Genomic DNA, 13,266 nt, shown 5'->3' with positions numbered 1-13,266 from the left:
TCACGTCTTCAACAATTGGATAATATCAGATATATATACAGGGTGTCCCGCAATTAGTGTAGGACCCGAAAAGGGGTGGTAGGTGGGGCGATTCTGAACAACTTTTTCCTTTGCCAAAATATTGGTTGAGGCTCCATTTTCGAGTTATTAGCAAAAAACAGTGACCAATGAGAGCGCGCATAGACCGGGTGCGCGAAAGCGTGAGCAAAAGCTTCGAATATGACGGCCGATCGTCGTCGTGAACAAATGTATCGATACTGTCGGTATAACGTCGGTATAACGTCGGAATAACGTCGGTATAATAGAAAGCTGTTAGATGAAAGTTACATTAAATAATGAATAAAAAAATCTGGATTATTGTTGAATTATCATTTATTCATGAATAAGAAATAACAAAATTAGTCTCTACTCACGTAATCAAAGTAAATCGAATTTATTCGATACGTTTATTCGTTATGGCAAAGAAATAACGGATAAAATATGGAAAATTATTTTCGTTCGATATTGTGATGATGAAAAAGAACAAATTCTCATTTTTAAAAAATTAAATAACTTTTCTATTCAACAAATAAAAATTTGAATTGAATAATTAATAAATTTAAATGTAACTCACCCATTGAACCGCAAATAATCACGATAAAAATGCGTCTCTGTCACTGGGCCAATCCACCGATCCCTACTGTTCTCATAAATAATAGAAACTCTGAAAAATCTCTCAAGAAACTTCACTGTCACCTATCACTGTCACCCTTCATTATTAGTTTTCATTATCACTTTTTTCTGTTATTTTTCACTAATTTTCACTAATTTTCACTGTGAGTTCAACACATAAATACGACGAATGAAAACACATAAACAAATATTCATAAATAATTTAAACTATATTATCTTGAAAGCAAGAAAACAGAATTTTTTATTAAAAACAACGATACATTTTATTTCAACACGTATCTTTCGACAATAAACGATGACTGTCGATCGACGCCGCAGTCGTTCAACAGATCATCGTTGCATGGCAACCGTTCGCGACGTATGCCTCGCGATCGAGAACGAAACCGCGATCCGTGGCCAGTCTAAGAATGTCTTCTAATAAAATACAATATAATATCGATTCCTTAATTCGGATACCTTATAATGAGAATATAGCGTATCGTTAAACATACATATCTATGAATAATCGTTCACGCGTTTTCATTCGGTCCGTTTACCGGTCGTGCTTATGTTGTGCAATTATTAGAAAGAGACAGTGAAATAAATTGAGAGTTCATTGACCCTGCCAGGATATCAGCTGTTGATGCTCTGATCGGTGGATCTACCCGGTGACATAAATATTTTTTATCGAAGCTAGTTTTTTCATGAATCAATGAGTAAGTTTTATTTAAGTTGTTTCCATATTTTTAAAATTATACGTACGCAGCAATTGATTTATTTCACTTCAATGAGGTACTGCATTAGATATTTTATTCCAATTTTATCCCATTTCGTAGGGAAGGTACTCATTCGTCTTGAAACGTGAATTTATTCATTTGCTTCATTGGAATAATCGACAGAATGAATTTTCGTGAATTTATTCTTTTTCCTTTTTGAAGGCTTAAAATAAATACAAGATACTTGGTCTGGGTAAACAACAACTAATTGGTTTATCTCCCATTCACGAATTACGAAGAACTTAATATTATTCTTAACTTCTTAATTCATTATTCAATTTAACTTTCACCTAATAGCTTCCTGTTATACCGACGATATACCGACGTTATACCGACGTTATACCGACGGTATCGATACGTTTGTTCACGACGACGATCGGCCGTCATATTCGAAGCTTTTGCTCACGCTTTCGCGCACCCGGTCTATGCGCGCTCTCATTGGTCACTGTTTTTTGCTAATAACTCGAAAATGGAGCCTCAACCAATATTTTGGCAAAGGAAAAAGTTGTTCAGAATCGCCCCACCTACCACCCCTTTTCGGGTCCTACACTAATTGCGGGACACCCTGTATATATTGGTTACCGACTGTCGAATTTAATAGATCGATAATCGATACGTGACATACTGTCGGTAATTTGGCAACTACTGTCGATAATTGATTATTCTAGTCGGTGGGTACGAGATTGTCGTGATGATGGTGATAGGGAAAAAAAAGGTTTTCCCAGGGACGTTACACATGTACATATCGACCTGCTGGGTTCGTTGCCAATATCAAGAGGTAGCAAGTACTGTCTTACTTGCGTAGACTGTTTTACCCGTTGGCCGGAAGCATTTCTGTTAGATAATATCGAAGCCGAAAATGTTGCTGGAACGTTTGTTAGCGGTTGGGTTGCGAGATTCAGTACACCGTTACGGATTACGACACATCAGGGTTGTCAGTTCGAGTTGCAAATATTTAAACAATTAAATACGATGTTACGAACGACGCACCTAAGAACTACCGCGTATCATCCGGCAGCGAATGGTTTAGTCGAGCGTCTCCATCGGCAGCTCAAAGCGGCAATTAGATGTTATAACAACGAGCGATGGACAAACGCGTTACCGATAGTGTTGTTAGGCATTAGAGCAGCTGCGGTCCTGCCCGTTTTACGTGAGTGGCAGGACCGCGGTCACGGAAGGCTCACCTTTTGGATGACACGGGTGCTCACCGGACACGGGTGTTTCGCTCGAACATTGTCCGGCGTGGGCTGGGCCGAGAATGGGCCTACGGTGCCACATAGGGTGGGACTTCTCGCTGGATAGGGTGATCAGGGAGATCCTCGCCAGCGAGAGGTCATGGAACGAGTTCGCCTCCTTCTGCGAGCGTGTTATGTCGCAGAAGGAGGCCGCGGAACAGGATTGCGAACGGAATCGCCATCCCGGCCGCAGAGGTAGAGGGCGACAGGCGGCGGCTCGGAGGCGTAACTCCGGCCACCGCAGCTAGAACTGTCTTAGAACTCTCGCTTTCGCTAGGCTCCAAACATTTGGAGTCACAATTGGCAGATTAGGACAGAACGTTCGAAGCGAAACGTTAAAGAAAAAAAATCACAGAAGTTATTTTCAGATAATCGTTCACGTGTTATTCATCGTTATTATGTTAGGAAATTAGTGAAAAGTGGCAAAAAAATATTACAGTGAAACGTGATAATAAAAAATGATAGTGAAGTTGTGTATTATTTTTACGAATAGTTACGATCGATAGAACGATCTACTTACGAGGATCCATTTTCAATCAAGCAGGATTATTTGTTAACAATTGGTGAGTTTTATTTTAATGATTTATGAGTTTTATGTAAATCTAGAGTTACAGAAATTTAATTTACTTGACTTTAGTTAATTACATATAACTAATTCTATTCCTTACTCAAGACAAACGAATAAGTGAACATTATTTGTGACTGCGCTGTTCATTAATTAACTGAGATTTGACGTAAGGGCTTCTTATTAAAAATTTACACTATCCCGGCACATAGGCACTTGATCATGATCGAGCTCAGCTGCTAGGCTCGAACCTTTTGCTCTCGCTTCTGGGCGCGCATAATCCGCGTGCTCTGATTGGTCCATGTTTTGCTTAATAATTTAAAAACTTCAAATCCCATTTTTACAAAGGGGAATCTTGTTCAGAATCACGTCCTTTACCATCATTTCCGGGAGTTACACGAGTTGTGAGACACCCTGTATATATTTAGCTTGGACTTAGGTTTGTAAATTCATAGCATTTAATTACACTTTCCGTATAATTTATAATAGATTCCTTCGGAAATTTTGTAAACCGTTTCGTAAAGGGCATTTTTCTCATATAGAATGATTAGCGTAATTGAAATTATCATTATAAATTATGTATTACTAATCGTTATATTCAGAATAAAGAGTATAAAAATAGTAAACCTATTACTGATCTGTATTTGAAGGTTAGTATCATACAACTATAGATCATATAACTGTTTTCTAGAGACGAAAAAATCGGGTCATAAAGAGTTAAAAAAACTACAATATAAAGTTAAATTAAAATAAGAATTGCGTTACTATTATGTATGAAAGTAAGATTGTGAATTTTGTCCCAAAAACTCGTGTTCCGGAACGTTCGAATATCGTTGAGAGTCTCCGCGGAAACCTTAAATGTCGCGCTATCGGCCATAACGAGACGAGTTCGCGAATCATAAATATCCTCACGAACAAGGCATCGTGCATTACCGATCCTTTTCACGCGTAATTGTATTTACTATCTGCGGTCCTTGTTTTCCTGCGTACCTGCGCCTTATATCGATTAGGATCTGTCGCGCATCCCCGTTTTCACTGATCGATGCCGACATATCTTTCCGTCGTTCTTCTTGTTCCGGCTCTTGAAGTAACAACACGCACCCGAGTTTTCCGCAGAGCGATCCGATTTTCGTTATTCCGATCAGCCGAATACAAATACCATTAAAGGAACATCGTGCCCGCGACACTTTCCTTTTCTTTCGTTAATTCGTGCGATTTAGGAAAATTACCGTTGCCGTCGTCACAACACGTGGCCCCACGTGTTGCGCCATTGTGATTTCTGGAGACTGTCATCTTTTCTCTCAACCGGTATTTCGCGCCTCCGCGGTCGGACCTTGATCGCTGTGAATCGTTATTATCGTCACGTCAAGATTTCCGTCGTATTCGGAGCAAAATTAGTTCCGCCCAAGATTTTTGTCGCATTCGCGCACAGCGACCCGATCAAGGGGAAGATTTCTGTTCATTTCCCTTTTGTTTTCGTCTACCGGTCGTTGTATTAAATCAAGTGTTCTTTGTCCAGTATCGAGTAGTGCAATAGTCAATAAAGTAATTGTGAGTGTTCCAAACAAAGGAGTGTTAACAGTTAATTTCCCTCCTCTCTTCCCGATTCAAAAAAAATAGAATAAAACCTAGCCCATTACCCAACAACTTGTATAGTGCAAGAAACACTGTGCACCTGCCTGAAGAAGAAGACGCTTATTCAACAAGCAAACATATCGCAACGAAACACCCATTTCACTTATGTGAAAGACAATTCTCAGGAAAATATTTGACACGTATTTTCTTATATCTGCCATTGTTCACGCTGAAGGGGGGATAATAGCCCTCAAACTTAAGGCTAAAAATATGTTTTTATTGAGTAACTATGACTCTCTTAACGGCGGTGTAGACGTGTCGGAATGTGCTCCGTGTTTAACCCTTTTAGTACCGGGCGAAAAACAGGTGTCTACGCGACAATAACCGGCTGAATTTCACCGTTTTACTAGGGTTGGGGAAAATGCTCATAAAAACCAAACCAATAATAATATTTACATGATTCAAAAAGCAGTAGGATGACAAAATAGCGAACAAAACATTGACACTAGTTTTTTCTATATTCATTGAAAATTATATAAATGGCAAAGGGATAAACAATTATTAAAAAAAGTAAAAGTTGAGTTCTCTCGTACAAAACATATTTGCACATACAAAAAGTCGTCTTTTCATCATAATTTTATATAGACTATTTATTACAAAGTATATACTTTGCATTTCCGATATATTTTGTGACAAGATAAATAATATTACATAACAAAAACAAAAATTAAGTCGAAGATACATGGTTGACAAAATTATGTTTTCATAGATATGTTTGTGCTATAATTTTGCATAATACTTCATTATTATTTTTAATTCTCTCGTAATGAAATTAGACCATTTATAACGTATTATAAAATTATTTTGAGATAGAGTTCTCCCGCAATGCGAATAGTAAGGTGCTACGAGGAGCGGGCCGATATATCGGCTCTGGCACTTCTCGCCAGTGCAGCAAGAGCCGATATATCGGCTCCCGGCACTAAAAGGGTTAAGTCGGCATTAAGGGGGGAAATACCTTTAGAATCTTAAAAAATTGAAAATTTTTTTTTTTCCATAAAATGTTAGTGCAACATCTTAAAAATATTGTCTCAAAATTTTAAAGTGAAATACGAAGCCCTTTTGAAGTTATGGCCGATTAGCGCCGCGGGTATACACGCATTCAGTCCGGAGGACCGAAACTTTAAACGCGTTTTTCTCAAAACTACATTTTTACAATTGGTGTGGCTGATAACTCAAAAACTAGTTTATCAATCGCGCTCAAATTTTTTGCACATATCCATGACAATAGTATCTAACATATGAACCTAAATGTATGAAATAAATTGAACATTAAAGTCCTTTTTATTGCAAAATAGTGCAAAAATTTTCAATAAAATTCAGTTTTTCTTTAAAAGTGCGCCATTTCTTTAATTTTACACATTTTGCACATTTCTGAGGTTCATCTACTAACTGTGAATGTTAGTTTTCGAAACATTGTCTGCAAACTTGATTCAGACCAATATATATAAGGTTTAAATGTATTTAAAAACAAAAAATATTGTGTAATAGGCAATAGTTATAATAAATTATACCTGAAATTTCAAAAACGCAAAACAAAGATATCCTATACAAAAAAATTCACAAAAATCAGCCTATTTTCATCGGTCTAAAGGTATTTCGCCCCTTAAGGTGGTAAAAAGAGCGAATTTTGGCGAAAATTTAGTACGGAGGTGTAGAGTAAACAAAACTGAACATGATGTGATATAAACTTTTAGTAGAACTGGTGAATAATAACGAGAAACAGTGTATAAAGTGATACGGTGCGTAACGGAGCACGTGTTAACAGACAAAATTTTCGATGGACGATAAAGGTGAAAATACTGTGAATGGCGTAAACTATTATACATTACTGTGATCGCCAAATTTTTCCGAACAGTTTGATATATGTGTTGTTGAACAAAAATAGTGCAGTAAGCGGTGATTAAGCAATAATTAAACAAAGGAAAACGTGCTCGGAGGCAGCCATCTTGCCGAGACCGCCAGGGCCGTGTCAAGAGAGGGTCCTTCAAGGGGCACGCTAAGTGCCGAATTACTAAGGCCACTAAGGGGGCTCAGGAAAGTTAAAAATTTTTATAGCGATTTCTCTCCGAACTTTTTGTATTTTTCCCTTAAAGTCTCCGATAAATAGTGTATGTTGGCGTTGGTATCATGACAATCAATTAAACGGTTCCAGAGAAATAATTAATTAAAGTTGCGAAGTGGAAACTTCTTTTCATCGCGAATCCAGATGTTTGGGGCCTGGTAGACCTTCAGTCATGATATCCGGCGTCATATTCTCGATAGAGACATGTTTGACTGTTACCAATTTTTTTTTGTCTATGGCTTCACGTACGAAATGGTGGCGTACATCAATATGTTTGTGTGCTCCATTATTGTCGCAGTGTATACTTACTTCAGCAAGTGTATCAAAACTCAGCTCCACGAGAAATTTGCGTAGATGAATTGCTTCCTTGGTCACCTCGCTGAGTGCCACATACTCAGCTCCGTCGAAGAAAGCGCCACGGTTGTTTGCTTCCTAGATTCCCAGGATACAGCAGCTTCAGCCAATACGTGCGGAGTATGGCCCTATACGGCGCCCCAGTTTGGGCTGCCGACCTGGCCGCCAAGCGCCGGTCGCAGATAGTTCTGCGGCGTGTGGAGCGGCGACTGGCGATCAGGCTGGCGATGGGTTACCGCACGATCTCCTACGAGTCGGCGATGGTCCTGGCAGGAATAATTCTCTGGAAGTATCAGGCGGAGGTGGAGGCTGAAGTGTATATACACCGAAGCGCCCTCCGCCTGGCGGGGGTTATCGGGGGTGTCCTGCCGGGGCCCAGCGTCGAGGAGGTCAGGCTCCAGGCCCGCCGCGTCGCTATCTCCTGCTGGCGCCCGGAACTCACTGCCAGCGGGGCCGCGGAGAAGCGTGCGGTCGGGGCGACCTTTCCACACCTGGAACAGTGGATGGATCGCGGCCACGGGCAGCTCTCGTTCCGGGTCACACAGGTACTGACTGGGCAGGGGGGAGCACGGCTGGCTGTCGTGGCGAGCGCACGTGTTCGGGGGTCGCTCCGCGATAAAGTTCAATTTTAGTGGGAAAAAGTGGTTAAAGTGTGATAAATAATGTTGTGAAATGAGGGAAGACCGTGGGGGAAGTGAGCGGTGAAGTTTTGTAAAAATCGGTGGTGAAATAATAAATCTATAAATAAAAATCGAAATTTCGGTAATGGCGACCTCCATGCGACGCGAGGGAAAGCATGGGGTGCAAACCCATGAGTAATCGAAAGCGAGGAAACGAGTGTTCGGGCCGACCGCGGAATAAAATAAATATGTGCGCGACTTAAATACGATTATTTTTATATATCACGAGTGAAAATAGAGCAATTTAAGGGCGAAAGTTGCCCTCGAAGAAGGACTTGCGCGAACACGTGGTCGTGTGACATGTCGAAGTTGCGAGAGAAAGTCGCAGAAATTAAATTAATTAATTAATAATGTAAATGTCATTAGGGATTTAGAGTGCGGGAAAGGGCGAATGAGGCATATTGAATGCACGCGGTGATTAGTTTTGACTTATTTCGTATTTTCATGATTTGAGAGTAAATAAATAATGACGTCGGTCGAGCATGCTTCGATATATCGTACGAACACGTGGGCATCTCCGCGCGAGGGAAAGCGTAGAGCGTGAAGGCCGGTTCGCAAACATCCAACCGGGGAAGGGTCACTGCAGGCGCATGGAGAGCGGCCCTTACGGACGAAGCCTAAAGGCGAAGCGAAGGCACGCGGCAACAAGCAAGATGACGGAGGAAGGATCGCTGCAAGCGTATGAAGAGCTGCCCTTAGGGACGAAGCCTATAGGTGAAGCGGAGGCACGCGGCAACAAGCAAGATGGCGGAGACATGGCGCGTATTTCAAATGGTAAGCGGATAGGTTGAAGCAAGAAGACAGTGAGGAGGAGAAGAGGAAGAGGCGAGACGACACGGAACGAAGTGAAGGAAGGAAGTAATTAATTAATAAATAAATGAAGTGAATGAGATTAATAATAATAATAATAATATAAATTAATTAATAATTAATGAATAAATTATTATAAATAATGAAGTGATTAGTAGATTAATAAATAAATAAATAATAAATAATAAATAATAAATAAATAATTAACAGATAGGCAACTAATTCGGTGTAGTGTTAGGAAGTGTTGTGGGAGTGCAGTGAAGTGCTGGGAGTGTTGCGGGTACAGGGGAATATACGCGACCACGTGCGCGAGTGCAGAGGAACAGTGCAAAGCGGGAAAATGGCGGAAAAGTGTTGGAAGAACTGCGGAAAACGTTCCAGCACTATGGAAACTCCGAAGTCACAACGATGGTGGAGCAAAGGGGCCGCATTGAGAATATCCAGCATGGCGAAGGAAGGAATGCTGCAAGCACTTGGAGAGCGGCTCTAAAGGGTGAGGCGAAAGGATGCAGCAACAAGCAAGACGGCGGAGGCATGGTGCGCTTTTCAAACGGCAAGAGGAGGGGAAGAAGCGAGAAGACAGTGAGAGGGAGAAGAGGAAGAGCAGGAGTGGAAGAAGCGGAGAAACAAATATAGACACGACCGATCAAACGACTCAAACCCGCAAGGGAGGAAACCGGTGTCAGCCTGGTCGTAGCACCATTAGGGGGCACAAAACGGGGACCGACGAAGCGGGGGAGAGGAGGGAGAGAGATCAAATCGAATCGAGCACCCTTCTGATCAACTGTTGATTCAGCAAGGAACCCAGTCGTCAGCCTGGTCATGGCACCATTAGGGGGCGATAACGGGGACCGAGTGGAATTGACAGGAGAGAGGAAGGAGAAATTTTTATCGAGAGCAATGGGCTCATGTAGCGTTGTGGAAGAAGACTGGGGCGTAATAAGAAATGCGGGGAAAATCGGTGAGCGGCGATAACGCAAGGGTTAAAAGGGAGCAAGGGAAGGGGAAACATCGCGAAAACGCGATGGAAAGCGGTGCGTGGAAATTTAAAAACATGAGCCGAAAATCAGATGTCGGAAATAGCGTAGGATATACAGAGGTGATAGGATATACTAAGAAGGCAACTTTCTTGTTGGGAGAGGGGGTGGGGGGTGAGAGCGGGGAGCCGAAATTTTCGAAACGCGAGAACAAAACAGGTAATTAGAAAGTGCGATGAATTAGAATTAAGCATAGGAAAACATTAAGGACTAATTTCTTTATTTCTTGTGCATTAATAAATGATAATTCAATAATAATTCAAATTTTAAATTCGTTTTTCAATGTAACTTTCATCTAACAGCTTTCTATCATACCGACGCTATACCGACGTGGTATCGATACGCTTGTTCACGATCACAATCGACCGTCATTTTCGAAGCTGTCGCTCTCGCGTCTGAGCGCGCGAAATTTTCGCGCTCTGATTGGTCCGTGTTTTTCCTTAATAATTCAAAAACGAAGCTTCAAACCCCATTTTCGCAAAGGAAATTCTTGTTCAGAATGACGTCCTCTATCACCCCTTTCAGGGAGTAACACTAGTTACGGGACACCCTGTATATAGAACAAGCGAGACAGAACGAGCGTTACGTTGAGCGGCATTCCATTGTCGTAGTGTCCAAAAGTTTTATGCATCGCGTAAGAGGAAAAAGATAAAGTTTTTTAACATATAGTAGCAATATCTGTTTCTATACCTATGTAAAACCACACCATTACGGATGAACGGTAGGAGCTACTCGTGAGTCGAAAAGTGGGGATTAGGTGGTCCTAGCGGCCTACCCTCTTTGCCCCGTTCCCGTACCGCTAGATTCAATTGATTCAATTGATTCAAATAGAGCTAGGGCATATGTGCGCGCGTAGTGGTGACGATAATGCACGACCCCGGGACGCGCTATGCCGCCGAGGGTGGGAATCACCGAGGGGTTTTAGTCAGTAAGAATCTGACACTTGCCTCTTCCTCCCCCGGGGAGCGGGGAAGTCTATGAAGATTTCCATTCGTAAAAAAAAAAAAAAATAAAAAAAAAGGGCATATGTGCGAAATTACGAAAAGTAATGTTACTCACGAAGGTTAGTACATACCTCATAATGCGCTAATCAGAAACGAAAGTTTGACTACTAAGGTTACAGTTGTCTTTGATGCATCAGCTAAAACCACTACTAATATTCCATTAAATGATACGTTAAAAGTTAGCCATACCATACAAGATGACTTAATGTTTATTATTATGAGATTTAGATTACATAATGTGGTTCTTGCAGGCGATGTACAAAAAGTGCATCGGCAAGTAAAAGTTTGAAATTTAGATGCAATTTATTAAAAAATTTTGTGGAGCGAAAATAAATATGAGACTCTAAGGGTATTTAAATTAATTACTGTTACTCAAGGGACAGCACCATTTGTTGCAGCTAGAACATTGCAACAATTAGCAAATGATCATTCCAATAAATATACTGAAGCAGTCGCGATTTTAAAAAATGACTTTTATGTTGATGATTTGCTGTCAGCACATCCACAATTCAAGAAGCATTGCAAATAAAAACTTAATTAATATAACTTTTAAAACTTGGTGGATTTCAACTCCACAAATGGGTATCAAATAAACCCAAATTAACTGTCGAATTCGATGATAATGACGCCGTATCAAACATTTGTTTAAATATGCAATCTGTAGCGAGATAATTTTTTAGAATTTAGACTTAGTATAAGAGATACTGTTACACGGGAAAAATGACCAGCGCACCGCAAGCCTCGGCGTACTTACTATCTGCAAGTGTCATAAAAATCTACCGATCGCAATTCGGCACGCTGTTTGGGTGGCCGAAGGCGAAATAAACCGTATAAAAGGGCTTCCAAAAACAGAAAAGTTAGAGCATTCCCATCCTGCACCCTGACAATACCATTCTCGAAAGTACCAGAGTTGGAAAACAGTCACTCTCCTATTCCTAAAGACTTGGATTTACTACCAGTCGTCCTAACCTCTGCTTGGAATCCCAGCAGAGAGTTGTTCTCCCCTTGCCTAAACCCTCGACATAACTCTGTCTACGCAAGAAAACAGCCAACAATTTTCTCATCCGATTTCGCTGTTTCGAATCCCACATTGTAATCATATCTGTAACTTTTATTCTTTTCTGAATAAACCTCACATCGAGCGTTACAAATTTCAAATATTGTTAGGAGTTCATTGAAATGCCATAGAAGATGTGTTAATGTTAAGGTTAAGGTGGAATGCAAAGACGTGATGTGAATGATGCGAACAGTAGCGTGGACTTTATTAGAATAGAATAAAAAGGTGAGCAACGCAACTTCCTCCTCGGTGGTACGCGAAGTTAGTTGCTACAAGTATGCAACTGCATATAAATAAAAGACATAGAGGCTTGCCAATATTCAATATAGACTAACACTCCCTCTCAAGCCTCTGAACGCGATACTTTAACGTTTACATTTTCTTTACATTTTCGCTTTCTTAAGCCTAAGTTTCCAATACATAACGTATGAGTCGAATTCGCGAGACCTTTCGTCAGCACGTCAGCTGGCATTTGCTTCGAAGGCATGTACTTCAAGTTTACGAGGTTTTTCTCGGCAGTTTCTCGCACGAAGTGGTGTTTTACATCTATGTGCTTGGTCCTAGAATGAAAAACGGGGTTTTTAGCTAATTCTTGAGATCCCTGGTTGTCGTTGAAAATGGTTATTGGACTTATATCCGATCCCGTTGTTTCACTCATGTATCGCTTCTTTCACGCAATCGGCGAGAGCCATGTACTCCGATTCAGTCGACGACAAAGCGACAGTTTGTTGCTTTCTTGATTCCCAGCTCGTAGCTGCATTTGCAAGAATGAAGGTGTAGCCGGTGTACGATTTTCTATCCTTTATACAACCGGCCTAATCAGCATCCACATATCCGTATAATAGGTGATTGCTGCGCGTATACATTAGACCAGGGGTCGGCAACCTTTTTTGGCCGCGGGTCAAAATCAACCAAAATGCGAGTATTAAAGAGACGTTTGGGTCAGAGATATTTTCGTATTAAAACAGCATTTTAGTAAATAATAAGATATATTTTATTAAGAAAATAACTACAAACATAGTTGAATAAATTTTATTTACAAACTTTCTCTACGATATCAATGGCTCCCCTGATGTTGAACTTGTGACGTCAATTTAGTCAAGTCTGGTTTATAGTTAGTCGTTCTAAGTCGAACACAAGTATCTGAATTTTCAATAGTTAACCTGCTCCTGTTTTTGCTTAAAATAAATTTCATTTGTGAAAATATTTGCTCACATTTATAAGTGGACCCGAATGTGGACAAAATGGCAAAGCCAATTTTTTTTAATGATGAAAACCTCGTAGGAAGTGATGCCGATTTTTCCAAATCGTTCCGCCATTTCTTGAATTTATCTGTCCATAATGTTGAACTTTTAAAATCAATCATTTCTAAACTAAAATTGCCAATTCTTAGATATTCA

Source organism: Megachile rotundata, chromosome 16 (genome assembly GCF_050947335.1).
Source record: "Megachile rotundata isolate GNS110a chromosome 16, iyMegRotu1, whole genome shotgun sequence".
In the NCBI taxonomy this organism is placed as follows: Eukaryota; Metazoa; Arthropoda; class Insecta; order Hymenoptera; family Megachilidae; genus Megachile; species Megachile rotundata.
The sequence above is the reverse complement of the archived record's forward strand: the minus strand, read 5'-3'. Positions refer to the sequence as shown.